Consider the following 22,881-nt stretch of genomic DNA (forward strand, 5'->3'; position numbering starts at 1 on the left):
GTGCCCGGTCTACACAGCATGTCAGCTCGTCTGGGCATGGACTCTACAGGGTGTTAAGTGTTCCACAAGGATTCTGGCCCATGTTGACTCCAATGCTTCCCACAGATGTATCAAGTTAGCGGGATCTCTTTTGGTTGGTGGACCATTCTTATTATAAGAGTGCGCAAAGCTGTCAAGGCAAAGGGTGGCTACTTTGAAGAAATATATATATTTTTTTTTTTGTTTAACATTTGTTTGGATAGTACATGATTCCATATGTGTTATTTCATAGTTTTGATGTCTTCACTATTATTCTACAGTGTAGAAAATAGTAAATATAAAGAAAATCCGTTGAATGAGTAGGTGTGTCCAAACTTTTGACTGGTACTGTATTTGTTTACATCCCTGTTAGTGAGCATTTCTCCTTTGCCAAGATAATTCATCCACCTGACACGTGTGGCATATCAAGAAGCTGATTAAACAGCACGCTAATTACATAGGTGCACCTTGTGCTGGGGACAATAAAAGGCCACTCTATAATGTGCAGTTTTGTCACACAACACAATGCCACAGATGTCTCAAGTTGAGAGGGAGTGTGCAATTGACATGCTAACTGCAGGAATGTCCACCAGAGCTGTTGCCAGAGAATTGAATGTTAATTTCTCTACCATAAGCTGGTTTTAATTTAAGGTATCTGTGACCAACAGATGCATATCTGTATTCAAAGTAATACAAAATCCATAGATTAGGGCCTAATACATTTATTTCAATTGACATATTTCCTTATCTACTGTGACTCAGAACAATTTCAAAGATTTTACTATGTTGTTTCTATTTTTGTTCTGTGTGTGTCAGAGAGATATTGATATAATTTTTTTAATGGGTTGGGGTCACCCCCGCCTCACGGGGTTGCGTGCTACGCACCTGCCTATATCAATAAGGTAATTATAACTATAAGAAATCTATAAATTATATCCAGCTCAGGGCTCCAGCTATGCATTTGGTTTGCCAACTCAGCCTTTTTCTTAAAGTATGGGTCGCGTCCCAAAATGGATTGCGACGTGTCAGAGTAAATTCATAATTATTTCATTTATTACTGGAATTGATTTGGCCAAGTGCATCAGCGCTCTCTGTCCAGTGCGCTCTCTGCTCAACAGCGCTCTCTGCTCAGTTTGGCAGCTGCGCGAGTGACTTACCGGATCTTTTTTTCTGCAGTTTTCTTGAAGATCACTCCGCAACATATACATGCAGCGCTGTCATTCAGCAGCAGATGATGCGCTGTCAGCCACTGACATATCATTCCCACTCGCCATCACTCACCGCTGTCATCAAATGGACTCATGCTAGCCACAAGTTCTGACTGAGCTCAATTGAATGAACCGCAAATACAGCGATGAGTTTCTTTCATACAAACTTATAACGAGGAGCGCCCACAATGTGTTTTGTTCGGGGTAGTGCTTCGACAGTGGAAAAGTAAGTCAGCTAGCAAGGCGTTGTCATTTTAACAGGTGATGATAAGCAGAAATAAGGGAGTACTAACTAACTCTCATAGTAGTTGAAGTGAGTTCTTCTTTCAAACAATCCCCCTGGCCTTGTACACAGCTAATAGCTAACATTAGCCAAAGCAAGCTAGCTACTGTGCAACCCTTAGTAACAGTATAGATGAAAAATGATCAGGCCTACTGTAGATCTTACTGTAGAAATTATTGTTAAGTTAGTCTAGGTTGGAACTGTTGCTGTTAAAATACAAGTACATTTGATTCTTAACTGGAATAAACTGATTGAAGCAAGATGCTTTTTGAGGCAAACCCACTCACACAGTTCTGGGTTGCACATCTACAGCAGGAAGCGGTCTCCTGACTGAGAAAGCAGTAGATGTTCTGATCCAGTTTGGCACCACATACCTATGCGAGTCAGTGTTGCACTGTCAAAAACAGAGCTCAGAATAGACATGCTTGTTGAAAACTTCAACCAGCCACACACCTCTCATTAGGACTGTGTGTCGTGTGTGTCTGGTCTACATCTGTGTGATGTGATCTTTCAGTTTATTCCAGTTCAGAATAGAAAATATGTGTTGTATTTTAACAGCAACAGTTCCAACCTAGACTTTCTTTCAACAATAATTTTTACAGTAAGCTGTACAGTAGGCCTGATAATTTTTCACCTAGACTGTTACTTAGGGTTGCACTATCAAAAAGCTTGTGTGTGCTGTTATTCATCTGTGTGATGTGATCAATCAGTTTATTCCAGTTCAGAACGAAAATTATTTATTGTATTTTAACAGCAACAGTTCCATGCTAGACAGATATGTTAGTGTTTTTAATGGGGGAAAATAAACATGAATATATATTTATATGGATATTTAATTTCATTGTTATTTGTTTTTGTCTATATTGCATTCATTTCGGGCATAAGTGCAAGATGAAGGAAAAAGGAAACCGCACACTGCTCTTGATAGTATCACTGATCTTTAATAAGCTTACGTATCGGCCTCACAGCCTTCGTCAGAGCTTTTGTGAGTAAAAAAAAAAAATTGCACCATTAAGTAGACCTAGCCCCACCCACATCTGTTCCACGCATCGAAAGGGGTTGGAGGTGAAGGGAAAGCTTCCAAATATAACAATATGCATTTCATAAATATTCAAATAAAGTGTGTAAATAAGACATATTAAACACGTCTGTAAAACCACAATGAGGGCATATCAAGTTTTCATTAATCATTGGGTACATCGTACGAAAAACATCAGAGTAATCTTAAGTAGGGGCATAATTCATGTTCAAATTCACAACATAACATAGGCATTTCATCATTAAGACCTTTAGGAAATAATATCTGGAGGGTGAAAATCCAAAAACATTCTCTTTTACTCAGAGTATTATTAATATCACCTCCACTGTCTGAGATCTTAACTTTCTCTATGCCACAAAATTTAAAGGTAGAAATGTCATGCTTTAGGTCATTAAAATGTACTGTGACTGGATAATCCCTGTCATTTCTCCTGATTGAACTTTTATGTTCACTGATTCTCTGTTTGAGAGCCCATATGGACATTTTTGTGGAGCCCATCAATGTTCCATTCGTTTGGAGGTAGTTTTCATCATCAAACCTGACATAGTTATACGTCAAAACATATTCAGCCAGCTCTAGAATAAAGTTTGTTGGTGGATATTCATTAGTATCTCTGTCTCCCAAATAGTGAGCTAGTACTGCCAGCCACCCCACATGGGGAATGCTGGTATATAGACTTTCGACATCTAATGTGACCAAAGTACAGTCTTCTGTTAAACCCGTTATTGGTGAGATCTTGTTTATGAAGTCTATGGAGTCTTTCACATATGATGGCAATGCTTGCACATGAGTTTTAATAAAATAGTCTACAAAGATCAACAAGGGCTCTAGCATTGAGCCTATTCCTGCAACCACTGGTCTGCCTGGATAATTGCCTTGTTGTGTTTTAGGTTTGTGTAATTTCGGTAAAATGTACAGGCATGGACATATTGCAGATTTGCAGCAAAGATATTCAGGTTTTGAGATAAGGTTGTTTTAATAGAGCTTGCTCCAGATTAGAGCATATTTCCCTTTGGAACACCTGTGTGGGAACAACACTCAGTTTTCTATAGAAACGTTCATTGCTGAGTTGTCTCTGAATTTCTTTATTTTTCATAAAACAACCACCGCACCCCCCTTATCTGCAGGTTTAATAACCAAAGATGAATCGTTCATTAATTCATTGAGTGCCTGTTCTTCTGTTCGTATATACTGACATGGCTTCTTGTTCAACTAACCTACAATAGGTATTAATCGAGGAGTTGTTAACCATAGGACAGAATTTGCCTTTGTGCTTAAAATGGGTACCAGTTCTTTGATGTGTTTCTAGGCCCGAAACAGTGTTTTGCGAAAACACATGCTTAAGTTTAATCTTGCGAAAGAATTTAAACATCTACTTTCGTATCAAATGGTTTATCTGTACAAGTAGGTAGAAAAGAGAGGCCCTTAGATAAGACTGAGACTTGTGCCTCAGTAAGGTCTTTTTTGGAGAGGTTAATTACCGTGTCCTGCTGTAGCTCCGTGTCCACGGCCTGTGTTCCTAGTCCCCTCTTCGACCATTTACCTCTCCTACATTGTTTATTTTCTTTCATGGAGTCTTGTGTTGCTTCCGGGCTAATAAAAACGACTGTGTGCGACGGTAGCTGGAGTCCCTGTCTGTAGGGAATTCGCTCTCAGTGGATGCCTCTGTGTCCAAGTTTCCTTGTCCTCCCGCTTCTGCGTCCCCCGATCAGTGGTGAGTCCCTAAGTCGGCCTCTCTGTGCTCCTGTATTTGTGCCTTCCCATGCGTACACCTGGTTGAGCTGGTAGTCCTCTGTGTCTCGCTGATATTTCTTGATCTTTGTTGCTTGTAGAAAGTCTCTGTATTTCCCAATGGACTGATTGATCGTGTCGTCTATGGCTGAGAAATTGACCTAGAATCTCCTTCATTATAGCCTCATGTTCGCTAATCTTAACTTCAACTTCTTTTACTTCCTTCGACACATGTTCAACGATTAATAGCATTAAATCTAAAGAACATTTGTTGAGGATTTCACCCCATTTCTGAACAAAAGTTTTGTCGTTTTTCCACTATGGTAGGCTCCTTCTGTATTCTCAGTCCTCTTGGAATGTGCTTGTTGCGCAAATACTCGCTAAGAGTGGTGCCATGCAGGAACAAACAAGTTTCTTTCTCTCGGAGTCTCTGGAGTTGGATTTTAAGTTCAACAGTCGAGTGCGGAACTGGGTTGTCCATGTTGGAGGTAGGGAAAATAATCTTGTTGGCATCTTGTGTGAATGAAAGTGTACTCGCACAACGCGTGGTAAGTGAGTTGATCTCTGATAGCGGATCCATTGTATACTTGGTACGTCTTTTCCTTTTTCCGTATACTTACAAGATTTCAGAGTGCAAAACAGTCATTCAAAAGGCACTCGCACATCTGAGCAATCTTTTTTGCAGGTGCATGGGTAACGTACGCTAACCCCATTCCGTACAAATGTGCGCAACCGCAACATTTAAAAGAGGCTGCAAAGAAAACAACTAATGGGACTGTAGCGACTGTGTTGACATCAAAATCTGGGGTGTGAACTACGTTTGTATTCAAGCGTTGATTGACATGGTAATGGCTCTATAGTATTGGAGAAAAGTTGAAAAAACTGACCCTTCCGGCGCTGTACGTTACTGTACGTGACGTGACGTGTCATGGCGTAACGTACAGCACGCATAAAGCAACTAATTCTGTCTTACAGCCTCTCTTCACCAGGTGTAGAACTTCTCTCACCGTTTAAAAACAAGACAGGGTAAGCGGGTTACCTAGTAATTTTTTGCGTCATCACTACAAGCCATCATGACTCTCAAAAGCCGCTGTTTACTTCTGAAGATCACTTTAGCACCGCCCTAAAAACTCGACTCAAATTCGACACAAACCTTCAAATAGGTATGTAATGACACATTATATAAATGCTTTATAGTGTATTATTTACATTTTAGAGGCGATAAGTTGGACAGATCGAGTGAAAAAATCCGTTGCCCCACACGACATCTTTCCTTCTCACTATCACGCAATAGGTTTGGCTTCCCCACCCGCCATTTAAAAAAAAGACCCGACGGAGCTCATTGCCTTCTTGAATCATGCAGAGATGGGCATCATGAAGGGCTCGTCATTGATTTTGTTTGGAAAGGGGAGAAATTGTGCTTTACAATGGTATTAATATTACAGTTGATCTGGAAGTATTACGTTTTTTGGGCGCTAAAATAAGGTAAATTGTATGGACCAGCGCGATGTACAAAAGTGAGTGAGTTTACGTTAACAGTTGAACAAGATGAAGGAAAAAGGAAACCGCACACTGCTCTTGATAGTATCACTGATCTTTAATAAGTTTACGCATCGGCCTCACAGCCTTCGTCAGAGCTTTTGAGTTTTTTAAAATTAGCATCCTTATGTAGACCTAGCCCCACCCACATCCGTTCCACGCATCGAAAGGGGTTGGAGGCGAAGGAAAAACAAATAAGTGCTAAGGCCGTGAGGCCGATACGTACGCTTATTAAAGATCAGTGATACAATCAAGAGCAGTGTGCGGTTTCCTTTTTCCTTCATCTTGTTCAACTGTTACCATGCACATGCAAAAATGATTGCTCAGATGTGCGAGTGCCTTTTTGAATTTAGGCATAAGTGCAATGAAATGTACTGGTATTTATGTATAGTTGCTTATTTTCCTAAGCTTGGGTCCCAGGAAAACACAGAATTTCTAATTTGGGTCCCAGGCTGAATTAGTTTAATAACCCTTGTGCTGGCTAAGTGGCTAGATGTCAAGGTCAAGCTTCTTGATTACAGCAGAGAAATTAGCAGAGATCCTATTAAATTACTATTAATATTCTAATTCTTAATTCTGTGCATTAAACCACCACCTGGATCGAAATCCCTGTTGCCTAGTTTTGTGCGTCTCCACAATTTAAAAAATAAATAAATGGTGCCCCTTGTCTGCACATTCGGTAAAACCGTATACCCCGGTATGGTACAGAAACGGTATGAAAATGTGCATACCGCCCAACCCTACTAAGTACTCTCGGCCAGGAAACGCCATTGGTGTGTCTTAGCCCTAAGTACTGTTATAATACTCCACTGTCTGTGCTGCTGCAGGGCTCTGTTAATAGAATCAGACCTAACCAGCCTCTCTCTTTGGAAAGCGCTTCAATGTAAACAACATTTATTATGCTGAAGCCTCTCTCTCTCTCGTCGTCGCTCCCTCTTCTCCTATACAACACAGCCCAGAGAACACAGCAGAGCAGCAACGTGTGTGTCTGTGTGTTGCATTGTATTAGTAGACAATTATTACCACTATTTGATCCAGGTGCAGATGTGCCTTTGCTTTCTGATGTTTTATCTCTCTCTCTTTTGATGATTTCTGTTTTTATTCTAGCCATTAAGGGGATCAATTGGTGTGCGGTGTGTAGGCCTTGTTATTGCTAATGGGTTATAATGGACAATAATGGCCTGTGTTTGTAGTTGACCTTTCATCTCAGAGGCCTTAGAGCTTTAGATAGCATAACACCCTCCTTCACCAACAGATAGGAGTAGGAGGAACCACCTTTATATCAAGTAGATGTGGGACACCATTTTAGAGTCAAGCTTTTCAACAGGCACAGCTCCTCCTTTTAGGCCTAGCCTTTTTCCTCCTTGATGGGGTTTGATCACATTGTATTGGAGCTCTTCTAATTTGAGCAGTGTTTCATTTAAACTTCAGTTATTGTGAATAAAGCTCAGGTGTCAGTCATTCGCTCTGTCCCCTCTCTCGGTGTCTGTCTCGCTCTCTGTCTCGGTCTCTCCTTCTGTTGCGCTCTGGTTCTGTCTCGTTCTGTCTGGTTGTTGCGCTCTCACTCTGTCGTGGTCGCTCTCTGTCATCGCGTCTGTGGTGGTCCGCTCTGTCGTGCGGTCGCTCTCTCCCTCTGTCATGGAGACAGAGCTCTGTCTCCCATGCCCTCTGTCTCCCATGCCCTCTGTCTCCCATGCCCTCTGTCTCGCTGTCTGTCGCTCTTTCTCTCCCTATATTAGTATTGAGAGGTGTTGATGGACTCTACTAGTCTGTCAGCTTTCCGAACATGCTGTAATGTGCTGAATCATGCCTGAAATTCCTGAAATTCCTGTGACCAATACGCTGTCCAGTTAGGACCAGGAATGTACACACACAGGCACACACACCTGCAATTAATGACTTTGCACATCACACACTGTCTCGATCCCCCCCCCCCCCCCCCCGTCTCTGTCTCTGTGAATGTGCTGCAGCCTTAAATGAGTGCTCATGTGGCTCTGCTGCTCTAGTGAGCAGGCACAATGACATTTCTCCCCGTGTCACTGGCTGGACAGGCCCAGTCTAACCAAGCCAGGGAGCCCTCCTTAACGGCCTGTCCTGCCCTGCCCGGCCCAGCCTGGCCCAGCCATATGAAATTAGGTCACTGGGAGACAATGGCTTGGTCTGGCACAAAATGATTTTATCCCCCTCTTTCTTCCTCTCCCACTCTTGTCTCTCATTGCCTAACCTATAGTCCAAGAAAGTTATTCTGAATTTGCAAACTCCCATATTTTCCCTCCTAAATGAGCTGCTTCAAATTGGTAGTACGTAGTCACACATTCTTGAAGACCTGTTTGGGTTTTAGCTGCCATTTAGATATTAGCTACCACGTCATCAAGCAACAGAACAGTGTACTGTCTACACTCGGTTTGTTGTTTTTATGAAATAGTTTTCATTTAATGGTTTTTAATCATAGCTGAAGTTTGTATTGCTACTGGTTCTGCGACGTGGTCCGCCTTTACAGCTGGGAACGCAGGATTGTGTCCGGGATTCCTGTTAAGTAGCAGTTAGTGTTAGCCTGCTCCATTTTCATGATGGCTAACAGCTATCTGTCCTAGCCCACCAGTGTTTTTATCCATGGCTGGGCACAAATGCTTCAGGTGTGAGATGATTTCCACACAATCACAAGATGCAGATAAGGTGGAACTGGAAAATGGACAGGGATTTGTCTGCCCTAAATGCACCACCATCAAGCATCTTAGGGAGAGATCCTCCGGCTGTTAGCTCGGCTGAGAGAAAAGGAAAACCTGCTTTCTAAGTACACCGACCTTGCCGTAACCCAGGCAAACCCAATATCAGTGTTAAATTCCTCCTATAGCAAAGCTTTTGAGTCCAGCGGTGTTGATCTGTCCCAATCAAACGCTTAGATGTTAAGCTTGGAGACTGGACACTCGCAAGTGGTAGGAGATCAGGGAGGCAGTCTTGGCCACCCATCTATCCAAGAAGATCCGGTCCAGCTATCAAACAGCCTTGCCTGGCTTGAGACAAACCTACCATCCCCGGAAGTCAGCACGGCTCCTAGGTGTATACCAGCCGCCGGCCGCCCAGTGGCACCCTTTTGGCCTGCTTACTGTCTGTAGACTGACCCAGGAGCACGTGTTATTGCCCACAGTTCTGACCAACTACTCCAATATTGACACCATCGTCACTCACACGGGTTTTAACAACCTTTGTTTTAGGCGATCTGAGGGTGGACTACAAACATATTTTTTAACGACGCTCGCTAGCACAAGGAATAATTTTTTCTGGCCCCCTCTCATGCTACCCGAAGGGGTTCGGAACGCTTTAGCTGACTCTTTGCCTTAAACGAGTACCTAAAGAAACTTTGGAATGATAGGAATGTATCTTTTTGTGTCAACTTTGATTTGCTGTGGGAGCAACCAGCACTTTTTAAAAGAGACCAGCAACATCACAAACTGTTTGATAGTGCTACAGTTCTTTGTCAGAATAAGCAACAGAGGACTTGGAAACCATATCAACTCCTATATAAATGGCACTATGGTTATTGTGAGTGACCTAATTTATGTTCCTAGTGAGTTTATACAAACTCATCTCTTACCATTCTGATAGATTGAAGACGGTCAAAAAACGTGGTTGTAACGTTAATTATTTGGTTGTTATTCTATTGGTTACCTCGAGGCAGATACCACAGAAGCAAAGTGGGGCCCACTCATTGAATATGGCACTGTCAAATGTTAGAGCAATCACTAGTTAAACCATTCTCGTGAATGACCTCATTACTGAGCGCAAAGTTGATTGCGTGTTTTTAACTGAAACATGGCTGTCTTCAGACTGTAGTGCCGCTCTTATTGAAGCCTCGCCCCCGGACTACAGCTGTTCATACTCTAACAGAAACGTTGAAGGGCTTTAAGGGCTTTTCATTTGGCGACTTTTGATCTTTTGAGCATCTTGCTTTACTGTTTAAATATCAGCCATTGCTGGCCATAACCTTGTATAGGCCACCAAAGCACTGCAAACTTTATTGATTTCTCTGAACTATTGGCTATTGTCCTTGAGAACTATGATGAAATCATTGTTGGGCGATTTTTAATATTAATGTTGACAAAGAGACTAACTCCAAGGCCATTGGATTTATGAATCCTTTGAGCTCCATGGACTTTATCCAACATGTTATTGGGCCCAACCATAACCGCAGCCATAATCTGGACCTGGCTATTACCAAGGGGCTTTCTACTGACATATCCTCTATTGTTGATGTTGCTTTATCTGATCACCACTGTCTTTTTTACTAGCTTGTAGCCCACAGCACAGGGTATTACTTAACACATTATTAAGAAACACTATCTTACCTCTGAAGGTACTACATATTGTATTGAGTGTATGAAGAATACTCCATGACCTATTCTGCCTTCCTCTTGTGATGATTTATTTAACTTTAATAGGAATTAAAGGTAACTGTTGATACCATAGTTCCAGTAAATTTGAAAAAGGACACATCCAAACGGAGACTCCTTGGATGAGTGAGGAAACTAATCAATCAAAGAGAAATTGCAGAAAAGCAGAGTGGAAGTGGAGAAAGTCAGTTACAGGTCCATTATGATATTCTGAGAAAGCAACGTGGCATATACAGTACCAGTCGGAAGTTTGGACACACCTACTCATTTTACATTGTAGAATAATAGTGAAGACATCAAACTATGAAATAACACACGTGGAATCATGTACTAACCAAAACAAGGGTTTAATACATTCGATTTTAGATTCTTCAAAGTAGCCACCCTTTGCCTTGATGACAGCTTCGCACACTCTTGGCATTCTCTAAACCAGCTTCACCTGTAATGCTTTTCCAACAGTCTTGAAGGAGTTCCCACATATGCTGAGCACTTGTTGGCTGCTTTTCCTTCCCTCTGCGGTCCAACTCATCCCTAACCATCTCAATTTGGTTGAGGTCAGGTGATTGTGGAGGCCAGGTCATTTGATGCAGCACTCCATCACTCTCCTTCTTGGTCAAATAGCCCTTACACAGCCTGGAGGTGTGTTGGGTCATTGTCCTGTTGTTAAACAAATGATAGTCTCGCGAAGCGCAAACCAGATGAGATGGCGTATCGCTGCAGAATGCTGTGGTATCTAAATAAATCACAGACAGTCTCACCAGCAAATCACCATCACACCTCCATGCTTCACGGCGGGAACCACACATGCGGAGATCATCCGTTCACCTACTCGCCATTTTACAAAAACACGGCGGTTGGAACCAAAAATCTCAAATTTGGACTCATTTGGACTCCACTGGATTTCCACTGGTCTAATGTCCATTCCTCTTGTTTCTTGGCCAAAGCAAGTCTCTTCTTCTTATTGGTGTCCTTTTAGTAGTGGTTTCTTTGCAGCAATTTGACCATGGCCTGATTCACACAGTCTCCACTGAACAGTTGATGTGTCTGTTACTTGAACTCTGGACGCATTTATTTGGGCTGAAATTTCTGAGGCTAGTTAATCTAATGAATGTATCCTCTGCAGCAAATCAAATCAAATTTTCTTTGTCACATACACATGGTTAGCAGATGTTAATGCGAGTGTAGCGAAATGCTTGTGGTAACTCTGGGTCTTCCTTTCCTGTGGCGGTCCTCACGAGAGCCAGTTTCATCATAGCGCTTGATGGTTTTTGCAACGGCACTTGAAGAAACTTAAAAAGTTCTTGAATTTTTCCGTATTGACTCGAGGTCGACCGATTATGATTTTTCAATACCGATACCGATTATTGGAGGACCAAAAAAAGCCGATACCGATTAATCGGCCAATAAAAAAAAATATATATTTTTTTATTTGTAATAATGACAATTACAACAATACTGATTGAACACTTATTTTAACTTAATACATCAATAAAATCAATTTAGCCTCAAATAAATAATGAAACATGTTCAATTTGGTTTAAATAATGCAAAAACAAAGTGTTGGAGAAGAAAGTAAAAGTGCAATATGTGCCATGTAAAAAAGCTAACGTTTAAGTTCCTTGCTCAGAACATGAGAACATATGAAAGCTGGTGGTTCATTTTAACATGCGTCTTCAATATTCCCAGGTAAGAAGTTTTAGGTTGTAGTTATTATAGGAATGATAGGACTATTTCTCTCTCTACCATTTGTATTTCATATACCTTTGACTATTGGATGTTCTTTTAGGCACTTTAGTATTGCCAGTGTAACAGTATAGCTTCCGTTCCTCTCCTCGCTCCTACCTGGGCTCGAACCAGGAACACATCGACAACAGCCACCCTCGAAGCAACGTTACCCATGCAGAGCAAGGGGACCAACTACTCCAAGTCTCAGAGCGAGTGACGTTTAAAACGCTATTAGCGCGCACCCCGCTAACTAGCTAGCCATTTCACATCGGTTACACCAGCCTAATCTCGGGAGTTGATAGGCTTGAAGTCATAAACAGCAGAGCTGCTGGAAAATACACGAAAGTGGTGTTTGAATGAATGCTTACGAGCCTGCTGGTGCCTACCATCGCTCAGTCAGACTGCTCTATCAAATCATAGACTTAATTATAACATAATAACACACAGAAATATGAGTCGTAGGTCATTAATATGGTCGAATCCAGAAACTATCATCTCGAAAACAAAACATTTATTCTTTCAGTGAAATACGGAACCGTTCCGTATTTTATCTAACGGGTGGCATCCATAAGTCTAAATATTCCTGTTACATTGCACAACCTTCAATGTTATGTCATAATTACGTAAAATTCTGGCAAATTGGTTCGCAACAAGCCAGGCGGCCCAAACTGTTGCATATACCCAGACTCTGGGTGCAATGAACGCAAGAGAAGTGACACAATTTCACCTGGTTAATATTGCCTGCTAACCTGGATTTCTTTTAGCTAAATATGCAGGTTTAAAAATATATACTTCTGTGTATTGATTTTAAGAAAGGCATTGATGTTTATGGTTAGGTACAGTCGTGCAACGATTGTGCTTTTTTCGCAAATGCCCTTTTGTTAAATCATCCCCCGTTTGGCGAAGTTGGCTGTCTTTGTTAGGAAGAAATAGTCTTCACACAGTTCTCAACGAGCCAGGCGGCCCAAACTGCAGCATATACCCTTGACTCTGTTGCAAGAGAAGTGACACAAAGAAGTTCATGTTAGCAGGCAATATTAACTAAATATGCAGGTTTTAAAAATATATACTTGTGTATTGATTTTAAGAAAGGCATTGATGTTTATGGTCAGGTACCTTTTTCGCGAATGCGCACCGCATCGATTATATGCAACGCAGGACACACTAGATAAACTAGTAATATCATCAACCATGTGTAGTTAACTAGTGATTATGATTGATTGTTTTTTATAAGAAAAGTTTAGTGCTAGCTAGCAACTTACCTTGGCTTCTTACTGCATTCGCGTAACAGGCAGGCTCCTCGTGGAGTGCAATGAGAGGCAGGTGGTTAGAGCGTTGGACTAGTTAACCATAAGGTTGCAAGATTGAATCCCCGAGCTGACAAGGTAAAAAATCTGTCGTTCTGCCCCTGAACAAGGCAGTTAACCCACCGTTCCTAGGCCGTCATTGAAAATAAGAATGTGTTCTTAACTGACTTGCCTAGTTAAATAATTGCCTTGTTAAATAATTGATTGTTATGAATCTTGATATCGGCCCTAATTAATCGGACATTCCGATTAATCGGTCGACCTTTAGTATTGACCTTCATGTCTTAAAGTAATGGACTGTCGTTTCTCTTTGCTTATTTGAGCTGTTATTGCCATAATATGGACTTGGTCTTTTACCAAATAGGGCTATCTTCTGTATACCCCCCCTACCTTGGTCAAACGCAAATGCATTCCAGGTGACTACCTCATGAAGCTGGTTGAGAATGTCAAGCTGTCAAGGCAATGGGTGTCTACTTTGAAGAATATTAAATATATTTTTATAACACTTTTTTGATTACTCCATGATTGCATATCAAATCAAATTTTATTTGTCACATACACATGGTTAGCAGATGTTAATGCGACTGTAGCGAAATGCTTGTACTTTTAGTTCCGACAATGCAGTAATAACCAACGAGTAATCTAACCTAACAATTTCACAACAGCAACCTTATACACACAAGTGTAAAGGGATGAAGAATATGTACATAAAGATATATGAATGAGTGATGGTACAGAATGGCATAGGCAAGATGCAGTAGATGGTATCGAGTACAGTATATACATATGAGATGAGTAATGTAGGGTATGTAAACATTATATTAAGTGGCATTGTTTAAAGTGGCTAGTGATACATTTTTTACATGTATGGCAGCAGCCACTCAATGTTAGTGGTGGCTGTTTAACAGTCTGATGGCCTTGAGATAGAAGCTGTTTTTCAGTCTCTCGGTCCCTGCTTTGATGCACCTGTACTGACCTCGCCTCACTACCCTCTGGAGAGCCTTACGGTTGTGGGCGGAGCAGTTGCCGTACCAGGCGGTGATACAGCCCGACAGGATGCTCCCGATTGTGCATCTGTAAAAGTTTGTGAGTGCTTTTGGTGACAAGCCGAATTTCTTCAGCCTCCTGAGGTTGAAGTGGCGCTGCTGCGCCTTCTTCACCACGCTGTCTGTGTGGGTGGAACAATTCAGTTTGTCCGTGATGTGTACGCCGAGGAACTTAAAACTTTCTACCCTCTCCACTACTGTCTCGTCGATGTGGATAGGGGGGTGCTCCCTCTGCTGTTTCCTGAAGTCCACGATCATCTCCTTTGTTTTGTTGACGTTGAGTGTGAGGTTATTTTCCTGACACCACACTCCGAGGGCCCTCACCTCCTCCCTGTAGGCCGTCTCGTCGTTGTTGGTAATCAAGCCTACCACTGTAGTGTCGTCTGCAAACTTGATGATTGAGTTGGAGGCGTGCATGGCCATGCAGTCGTGGGTGAACAGGGAGTACAGGAGAGGGCTCAGAACGCACCCTTGTGGGGCCCTAGTGTTGAGGATCAGCGGCGTGGAGATGTTGTTACCTACCCTCACCACCTGGGGGCGGCCCGTCAGGAAGTCCAGGACCCAGTTGCACAGGGCGGGTTCGAGACCCAGGGTCTCGAGCTTGGAGGGTACAAGGGTGTTAAATGCTGAGCTGTAGTCGATGAACAGCATTCTCACATAGGTATTCCTCTTGTCCAGATGGGTTAGGGCAGTGTGGTTGTGATTGCGTCGTCTGTGGACCTATTGGGGCGGTAAGCAAATTGGAGTGGGTCTAGGGTGTCAGGTAGAGTGGAGGTGATATGGTCCTTGACTAGTCTCTCAAAGCACTTCATGATGACGGAAGTGAGTGCTACGGGGCGGTAGTCGTTTAGCTCAGTTACCTTAGCTTTCTTGGGAACAGGAACAATGGTGGCCCTCTTGAAGCATGTGGGAACAGCAGACTGGGATAAGGATTGATTGAATATGTCCTTAAACACACCAGCCACCTGGTCTGCGCATGCTCTGAGGACGCGGCATATGTGTTATTTCATAGTTTTGATGTCTTCACTATTATTCTACAATGTAGAAAATCGTAAAAATAAAGAAAAACCCTGGAATGAGTAGGTGTGTCCATACTTATGAATGGTACTGTATAACAATGCAATTAGAAATGCCAGACGGGCTCATTTTTCACTCAATTAGTGCTCTTCTCGACCATTGATGTCCTGATAAATCCTTCCCCCGCAAACCTATGTGAACTTTCCTCCACATCTAAATGTAATGATTTTGCAGCATATTTCAGAGATAAGATGACAAACATTCGGCTGGGTATCAGTCAACCAAGACCTGCCCTAGCCTACCACGCAAAGGCACTATGGATTTATTTTCCCTGGTTGACACGGACATGCTCAGCAAGGTGATATCACAAATTAAGCCTGCCTTTTTCGTTTCTATCCCCTTCACCCACTTTAACAGCTTTTAATTGCATATCTGAAGAAGTGCAAGCTACTGTTAATCACTCCTTTTTCACAGGCACGTTCCCCACTGCACTAAAACCTTCTAAGGTGAAACACCTTCCAGAAGAAAAGTAATCTAGATTATTCAGCTCTTAAAGTGGTAAATGATCTTTGAGCCAACACAGAGGCCTAACAGCTCTCTGTCCTTGTGCTCTTGGTTTTAAGGGCTGCATTCAACACTGTTGACCATGTCCTTCTGGACAGACTGGAGAGGTGGGTTGGCCCTTCTGGTCCAGTTCTAAATTGGTTTAGGACCTATAACCGGTTGATAGTTTCCTGTCACCCTTGGTGAACATTACTCAGAGAAAATAAAAATCACGTGGCGTTCCACAAAGTTTGATTTTGGGTCCGGTACTGTTCAGTTTATATGTTACCCCTTGCCTCCGTTATCAGAAAGCACAGCATTGATTTTCACTGCTACGCAGACGATACACAACTTTACATTTCTTGTCACCAGAGGATTTTAGCACCACGTATAAATTATTACTGTATTAGTGATTTAAATACTTGGATGGCTCACAACTTCCTCTAGCTAAATCAAAACCAGACGCGGTACTTACTGTTGGAGGCAAAGCACAGAGATAGAATCTGGTCGCACGTTTTAATTCACGGGTAATAAAGACAAAACACCAGGTAAAAAACCTAGTCGTTATTTTAGATTCCGAATTCCATTTCGAATCCCACATTAGGAATGTGACCAAAATATATTTTACCATCTGAGGAACATTGCCAAGGTGCAGCCGTTTCTCTGGCCTTTTAACTATCCCAAAGCCTATGACAAGGAGGCATGGAGAAGCATCCTTTAGTTACTGTGCCCCCAGCCTCTGGAATAGGCTGCAAGAGAACCTGAGGGGCTCTGGAAAAGGCTGCTAGAGAACCTGAAGGGGGCCAAAACTGGACATATTTAAAATCTCTTAAAACACGTATTTTTAACATGTCAGCATTATCATACAGCGCAACCATCTCTACATTAGCCTTTAGCTTACCTCTCTGTAGCATGCTCATCCCTTGTTCTTGCCTTCAGCACTGAGTAGCCCTTGTTCTAGCCCTTAGCTTAGCATTCAGTCATTGTTTTAGTATCAGTGCTGTGGCTGCCAGGTCCTCACCCTTCACCACACCACTGACTACCCACTCTTTCTCCCTGGCTGGCCAGCACTGCTCCATACCCCTTTGTCTGTGTCTCCAATGACACCCTATTCCACATATAGTGCACTACTTTTGACCAGAGCCATATAGGGCAAAACATTTTGTGCACTATATGAGGGATAGCTAGTCATGAGTTTTTTCAGCCTGTCTGAATGAGGTAAGATGGCAGTGGGACAGACTGTCTGTCTGTCTGACTGGCTGGCCTAAAGCCCCTAGCACAGCCATTCTCCAGCCAAGAGTGACTGCATCACCCTCAACAAGCCTCTACACACACACACACACACACACACACACACACACACAGAGGCAGCAGCACCACCTCTCAATGTCCCAATCACGCTTCATGCAGAATGGAAAATCTCCTGGATTATGTTTATGCATAGTGTATAGACGGGTGGGTTGTTTAGCAACAAAACCGATGCGTGCACAACAGTGGAGAAAAACAGGCGCGGTTGGCTTAGAATTAAAGGACTGTTGACAACATGTAAACTATTTCCTCTCCAAATCTGTATTGAAACCATAAATACATTTGCATAATGATCACTTGTTGTCTCAAATACATTGTTACGGAGAGGGGGAGTGAAGAGGTGCTTCAGGGATTTGTTGGCTGCTTGTCCTCATAAGAAGGCAGGGAAACCTATGTGTGTTCTGCCATGGCATGTTCAAAGTTTAAAAGTGCGGCAGCTTCTATTCTTCTACAGTATATCTTCAATCGCTTGGGGATTGTCAGCCATCTGACCCCCATCTAAACTCCAACCCTTCAGAAGCCTGTTCAGTGAGTCAGCAGGTTTAACCAGCCTCTGATGATGATGATGATGACAGGGCTGTTCTGTCTGTCTATGCCGGCATAGGTCTCTCTGACAGGTGCCATTTACTGTAGCGTTGCCCCGGGTACATCCCCGGGTACACCGTACCTGCTTATCTGGGCTCTCTGCCGAGTTTGTTTCTCCCATACTTCCTCACATCCTGTAATTACCTTTTTATTTGTTCTTTCACTCAGGTGCTTTCCACCGCTGCAACCGCAACTGCTTTGAGTTATTATCTAAATTAAGAGGGTGGTGACCGCTTCTGAATAACAGAAGGCAGGACAGTCATTCTGATCTTTGCACTGCAGTGGTGTGTGTGTGCGCTGGGTCATAAATTGAGATAGGAACTTTTCAATCAATTGTCATCGTTTCTGGTTCCATAGCAGGTGTTATCTGGCTGTACCCAGGTCCTGGAGCTCTTCATATTTAGAATGTATAAAACCACATGTTCTGTTATTTTACTCTCAGTTTATTGTTATGATGACTTTTTTGCATGGTACCCAGTCTCTTGTGCCACATCGTACACATACGTACGCAGACACACTGACATTCAGAGCTCCAGTGCCAGTATCATGCAGTATTGATGGGGGGGGTGAAGCTATCAACAGATATAAAATATACATCACCTCAGCTGCTCTTTCACAACTGTTTAGTGTTGCATCAGATACACATGACTAGGAACAGGGTGTATGTAGGCTATGTCCTGCAATAACCACGATACAGGTTGTTTTCTTAAAGCTACTGTTTAGTCTCAACCACACACTGACGTCATTGGCAGTGAGTCGTGCTGACCTCAGTCAGAGCTCGTTAAAGTCCTAATATTACACAGATCCATTGTCAGAAATCATATGTCCCAACCTGGTTCATTCTTAGTGGTGTGAGTGAGAATGGGTTTTGTTTGTACATGTCTTTTCAGCTGACAGAACACACCCACAGGCATAGAGCAAACTGAAGGCACTGGGTTCTTTTCTAAATCTGCATGGATTGGACACACAGAGAGGTGTATGTAGTAGAGGAGCGGGATTCCCCCTCTCATGTCTCGGATTCCCCCTCATGTCTCGGATGGATGTGTTGTGTTCAGAACAAGGAGACGTTTTAACATTAGACTTTTTAGGGCCGGGACGGTACCAGCAATCGCGGAACCAAACATGTCATCCTTTTATTTATTTCCCAAGCTGTATCAAACACTATTTTACATACAGCAGGTTTTTAAAGAGCAAAAGAGTGAGATCTGCTTCGTGTTTTCATTTTTGCCATGGAAACGATATTGTGACACTGATATTGTCACAGCCTTATTACTTTATTTTTGTTTTGGAACCAGCTAGTTCAGGTTACATTACATCATCCTGTACTTACTCATGCGCACATGAATAGTCAGTGAAATTATAGTTCTTCAAAACGTTCATGCATCACCTACACTGAGTACACAAAACATTAAGAACACCTGCTCTTTCCATGACATTGACTGATCTGGTGAATCCAGGTCAAAGCTATGATCCCTTATTGATGTCATTTGTAAAATCCACTTCAATCAGTGTAGATGAAGGGGATGAGACAGGTTAAAGAAGGATTTTTAATCTTTGAGACATTTTAGACATGGATTGTGTGTGTGCCGTTCAGAGGGTGAATGGGCAAGACAAAATATTTAAGTGCCTTTATGGTAGTAGGTGCCATGTGCACTGGTTGAGTGTCAAGAACTGCAACGCTGCTGGGTTTCTCACGGTCATGTTTCCCATGTTTATCAAGAATGGTCCACCACCCAGGCACCCAAAGGACATCCAGCCAACTTGACACAACTGTGGGAAGCAGTGGAGTCAACATGGGTCAGCATCCCTGTGGAATGCTTTTTATACCTTGTGAAGTCCATGCCCTGACGAATTGAGGCTGTTCTGAGGGCAAAACGGGGGGTGCAACTCAATATTAGGAAGGTGTTCCTAATGTTTTGTACACTAAGTGTAAATGCACAACAACTCTAATGAACTATTTAGTGAGTTTTATAAAGGCACGGTGATGCATTACCTTGCCGACTCTTGCTTAGGTCTCTGTTACTATAACTCTTTTCACTCATTACATGTGCTACTGCTTATTATCTATCCTGCTGCGTAGTCACTTTACCCCTACCTATATGTACACTACCGTTCAAAAGTCACTTAGAAATGTCATTGTTTTTTTAAAGAAAAGCACGTTTTTTTTGTCCATTTAAAATAACATCAGAAATAGTGTCGACATTTAATGTTGTAAATGACTATTGTAGCTGGAAACTGCAAATTTTTAATGGAATATCCACATAGGTGTACAGAGGCCCATTTATCAGCAACCATCACTCCTGTGTTCTAATGGCACGTTGTGTTAGCTAATCCAAGTTGATCATTTTAAAAGGCTAATTAATTGTTAGAAAACCCTTTTGCAATTGTTAGCACAGCTGAAAACTTGTGCTCATTAAAGAAGAAATAAAACTGGCCTTCTTTAGACTAGTTGAGTATCTGGAGCGTCAACATTTGTGGGTTCAATTACAGGCTCAAAATGGCCAGAAACAAATAACTTCTGAAATTCGTCAGTCTATTATTGTTCTGAGAAATGAAGGCTATTCCATGCGAGAAATTGCCAAGAAACTGAAGATCTCATACAGAGCTGTGTACTACTCCCTTCACAGAACAGCACAAACAGGCTCTAACCAGAATAGAAAGAGGAGTGGGAGGCCCCGGTGCACAACTGAGCAAGAGGACAAGTACATTAGAGTGTCTAGTTTGAGAAACAGACACCTCACATTGGCAGCTTCATTAAATAGTACCCTCAAAACACCCGTCTCAACGTCAACAGTGAAGCGGCGACTCCGGGATGCTGGCCTTCTAGGCAGAGTTGCAAAGAAAAAGCCATATCTCAGACTGGCCAATAAAAATAAAATATTAAGATGGGCGAAATAACACAGACACTGGACAGAGGAACTCTGCCTAGAAGGTCAGCGTCCCGGAGTCGCCTCTTCACTGTTGACGTTAGGACTGGTGTTTTGCGGGTACTATTTAATGAAGCTGCCAGTTGAGGACTTCAGGCCCCTGCACTCGGTGCTGATACCCCTTGTATATTACCAAGTTCTCATTACTCATTGTGTATTTCTTCCACATTTTATTATTTTTCTATTTTTACACTGAACTAAAATATAAACGCAACATGTAAAGTGTTGGTCCCATGTTTGATGAGCTGAAATAAGATCCCAGAAATTGTGCAGAAATTTGTTTACATCCCTGTTAGTGAGCATTTCTTCTTTGCTAATATAATCCATCCAACTGACAGATGTGGCATATCAAGAAGATGATTAAACTGCATGATCATTACACAGGTGCACCTTGTGCTTGGGACAATAAAAGGCCACTAAAATGTGCAGTTTTGTCACACAACACAATGCCACAGATGTCTCAAGTTGAGGGAGCGTGCAATTGACATGCTGACTGCAGGAATGTCCACCAGAGCTGTTGCCAGAGAATTTAATGTTCATTTCTCTACCATAAGCCGTCTCCATCGTCGATTTTGTAAGTACGTCCAACCGCCTTCACAACCGCAGACCACATGTATGGCGTCGTGAGCCAGCGGTTTGTTGATGTCAACGTTGTGAATAGAATGCCCCATGGTGCCAGTGGGATTATGGTATGGGCAGGCAAAATCTATGGACAACAAACACAATTGCATTTTATCGATGGCAGTTTGAATGCACAGAGATACCGTGATGAGATCCTGAGGCCCATTTTTTTTTAAAGGTATCTGTGACCAACAGATGCATATCTATTCCCAGTCATGTGAAATCCATAGATTACAACCTAATGAATTTATTTCAATTGACTGATTTCCTAATATATGTACTGTACAGTGGCTTGCGAAAGTATTCATCCTCCCTTGGCATTTTTCCTATATTTTGTTGCCTTACAACCTGGAATTAAAATAGATTTTTTGTGGGGGGGGTTGTATCATTTGATTTACACAACATGCCTACCACTTTGAAGATGCAAAATATTTTTTGTAAATAAAAACAAGAAATAAGACAAAAAAGCAGAACTTTAGCGTGCTTAACTATTCACCCCCCAAAGTCAATACTTTGTAGAGCCACTTTTTGCAGCAGTTACAGCTGCAAGTCTCTTGGGTTATGTCTCTCTAAGCTTGGCACATTTAGCCACTGGGATTTTTGCCCATTCTTCAAGGCAAAACTGCTCCAGCTCCTTGAAGTTGGATGGGTTCCGCTGGTGTACAGCAATCTTTAAGTCATACCAAAGATTCTCAATTGGATTGAGGTCTGAGCTTTGACTAGGCCATTCCAAGACATTTACATTTTTCCCCTTAAACCACTTGAGTGTTGCTTTAGCAGTATGCTTAGAGTCATTGTCCTGCTGGAAGGTGAACCTCTGTCCCAGTCTCAAATCTCTTGAAGACTGAAACTGGTTTCCCTCAAGAATTTCCCCGGATTTAGCGCCATCAATCATTCCTTAAATTCTGACCAGTCACTGCCGATGGAAAAAAAACATCCACACATCGTGATGCTGCCACCACCATGTTTCACTGTGGGGATGGTGTTCTCAGTGTGATGAGGTGTTGTCTTTGCACCAGACATAGCGTTTTCCTAGATGGCCAAAAAGCTTTTAGTCTCATCTAACCAGTGTACCTTCTTCCATATGTTTGGGGAGTCTCCCACATGCCTTTTGGCGAACACCAAACGTGTTTGCTTATTTTTTTCATTAATCAATGGCATTTTTCTGGTCATTCTTCCGTAAACCCCAGCTCTGTGGAGTGTACGGTTTAAAGTGATCCTATCGACAGATACTCCGATCTCTGCTGTGGAGCTTTGCAGCACCTTCAGGGTTAGCTTTGGTCTCTTTGTTGCCTCTCTGATTAATGCCCTCCTTGCCTGGTCTGTGAGTTTGTGGGCGGCCCTCTCTGGCAGGTTTGTTGTGGTGCCATATTCTTTCCATTTTTTAATAATGGATTTAATGGTGCTCTCTGGGATGTTCAAAGTTTTGGATATTTTTTTTAACGCAACCCTGGTCTGTACTTCTCCACAATTTTGTCCCTGACCTGTTTGGAGAGCTCCTTGGTCTTCATGGTGCTTGGTCGTACCCCTTGCTTAGTAGTGTTGCAGACTGGGGCCTTTCAGAACAGGTGTGTATATACTGAGATCATGTGA

General features: G+C 42.3%; 1 protein-coding gene and 1 long non-coding RNA gene across 2 annotated transcripts in view; one reads left to right on the forward strand and one right to left on the reverse strand.

Moving 5' to 3' along the window:
• LOC139538817 (uncharacterized) overlaps nt 1-5,307 on the reverse strand; it is a 64,695-nt gene extending 59,388 nt beyond the window's left edge. Inside the window, exon 1 of the long non-coding RNA XR_011667815.1 lies at nt 4,030-5,307. This is a non-coding gene — a long non-coding RNA (uncharacterized lncRNA). The remainder of the gene's footprint in view (nt 1-4,029) is intronic.
• Nucleotides 1-22,881, forward strand: part of LOC139538815 (TSC22 domain family protein 1-like) — a 99,118-nt gene that overhangs the window by 28,528 nt on the left and 47,709 nt on the right. The window lies entirely within an intron of this gene.

This window comes from Salvelinus alpinus, chromosome 14 (assembly GCF_045679555.1).
Source record: "Salvelinus alpinus chromosome 14, SLU_Salpinus.1, whole genome shotgun sequence".
Classification (NCBI taxonomy): Eukaryota; Metazoa; Chordata; class Actinopteri; order Salmoniformes; family Salmonidae; genus Salvelinus; species Salvelinus alpinus.